Below are 2,269 nucleotides of genomic sequence, written 5' to 3'. Positions count from 1 at the left end.
CTTTCCCTTACCTGACATCATCTCCAAGTGCCTGGCATCTTTGACAAAAGCAGCTGAGCCCGGGACAGAAGGAACTGGATAGAAACCATGCAATTGGTTTACATTGGAGAGGATTCTAAATAATCTTAAAAGCTGTTGGCCTTAAAGTGCAGAAATCCTCCTCTTTTTTCCTTCCTCTGTGGCTTGCAAGAGTTCAAAGACCACACAAAGCATCTGCTAAAAGACTTTGGACTGACTGTAGACTCCAGAGCAACCGTAAATAGACCTCAATTCCAAAAATAGAGGATGAGTAGCTTCTTCCTTTTAAATGTCCTTGACAAAAATAAAATTCAATGCATAAGACAAGTAGGACTCCTTCAGGTTCTCTAAATCCAGTTTTCTTCCATCCTAAACTTCCAAATGGATCAGTAGAAAACCCACGCTAGGTCCACTACATATCACAAGCCACAAAATACTTCCCTGCAATCTATCACAGTCTTTGTCATAGAGACCAAAAGGCTCTCAGATTCAAACAGAGGAAGAAGAGGGAGATAACATACAACACTGAGGTTAAGCCCCTGCAATTGCAAAAAGTTTGTTCTGAGAAATTAATATTGCCTTCCTATGCTCACACAATTGAAGAGTAAGTTAAAATAAATATATAATTACAACAAAAAACCCCAGCTCTCCAGGAAAGCAGGGTGATGTCATCATAGAGGAGACAGTGAGGAAGGGCTGTATTGTTATCTCCTGAGGAGAGTTCATTGTAAACAGCAAATGTATTAATTTTAGATCCTTTCTTTTTTCTCTGTGCTTACTTTCACTGCAGTCTCATCTCCCCTAAAACAGGAATTCCCTAGAGCCTGTGTGAGACAAGTCAGTGACTGCTTGAGGCCTGCTCTTGCATCAGAGACTTTCCATGGGTATCTGAAGATGTATTCAGATCTTCATCTATTACAATTCTGTGTATTGAATTTTAGAATATGAACTACAACCAAATCAAAACGTGGCTGGAAAGCAGCCCAATGGAAAAGGACCTGGGGGTACTGGTTGGCAGCTGGCAGTGTGCCCAGGTAGCCAAGAAGGGCAACAACATCCTGGCTTGTATCCTTAATAGTGTGGCCAGCAGGAGCAGGGCAAGGATTGTCCCCCTGTGCTAGGCACTGGTGAGGCTGCACTTCAAATCCTGGAGTCAGTTTTTGGCCCCTCACTCCACAAAGTACATGGAGGGGCCTTGAGTGTGTCCAGAGAAGGGCAATAGAGCTGGGGAAGGGTTTGGAGCACAACACTTATGAGGAGCAGCTGAGGGATCTGGGGGTGTTCAACCTGGAGAAAAGGAGGCTGAGGGGAGACCTCGCTCTCTACAGCTCCCAGAAAGGAGGTTGGAGAAAGGGGGAGTTGGTGTCTTCTCCCAAGGAACAAGCAATAAGACAAGAGGAAACGGCCTCAAGTTGTGCCAGGGGAGGCTTAGATTGGATCTTGGGAGCAAGTTCTTCACCAAAAGAGTTGTCAGGCCCTGGCCCAGGCTGCCCAGGGCATCACCATCTTTGGAAGTGACTCAAAGCCATGTAGATGTGGTGCTGAGGGACATGGGTCAGTGGTGGCCTTGGCAGGGCTGGCCTAACAGTTGGACTTAATGATCTTAAAGGGTTTTTTTCCAACCAGAATGATTCTATGTCTGCATTTTTTGTAATTATGGACAAAAAGGTCAAGCTGCATAACAGAAGCAGATGAACTAATTTATATTACTGCTAAAAAAGAAAACCTTATTGATGTATAGACCAGTGCTTTCCAATGCTTTCACTTTCAGTGACCTTTGACCCATGACTTTTGATTGCTGGGGATGCTTGATTCCTTGGCAGTGCCCAAGGTTCCCACAACACTCAGTCCTGCTTTCATACTGCAGACAGGTAATTTCACATTAATGTAAAATATTTTTCCAGGAATGAAAAGGGCATATTTGGAACAGAGTTTTCTTTCATTATGTTTTTAATTACCTAAAGTTCTGCTACTCACCTGTGACTTAGAAACTTGTGGTAATGCAACAGGACTCATTTGAACTATTGAGGATTTGAGGGCAAAGAGGACTGTATTTAATTATTTTTCTTTTTCTAATATTGTTCTTTTTTTCTAAATGTGCCTCATTTCTGAAATGTGTTTGACCAAACTTTCAGGATCAAAAAGTACATTAATGAGAAGATTTTTATATTTCCAAGCATTCTGTTCTAGGAACAAAAAGGAAGGAATGACACAGAGAAAGAAAAAGGAGGGAGGGAGGGAGGGAGGGAGG

Source organism: Chaetura pelagica, unplaced genomic scaffold (assembly GCF_000747805.2).
Source record: "Chaetura pelagica isolate M959 unplaced genomic scaffold, ChaPel_1.0 scaffold130, whole genome shotgun sequence".
NCBI classification, from domain to species: Eukaryota; Metazoa; Chordata; class Aves; order Apodiformes; family Apodidae; genus Chaetura; species Chaetura pelagica.
The sequence above is the reverse complement of the archived record's forward strand: the minus strand, read 5'-3'. Positions refer to the sequence as shown.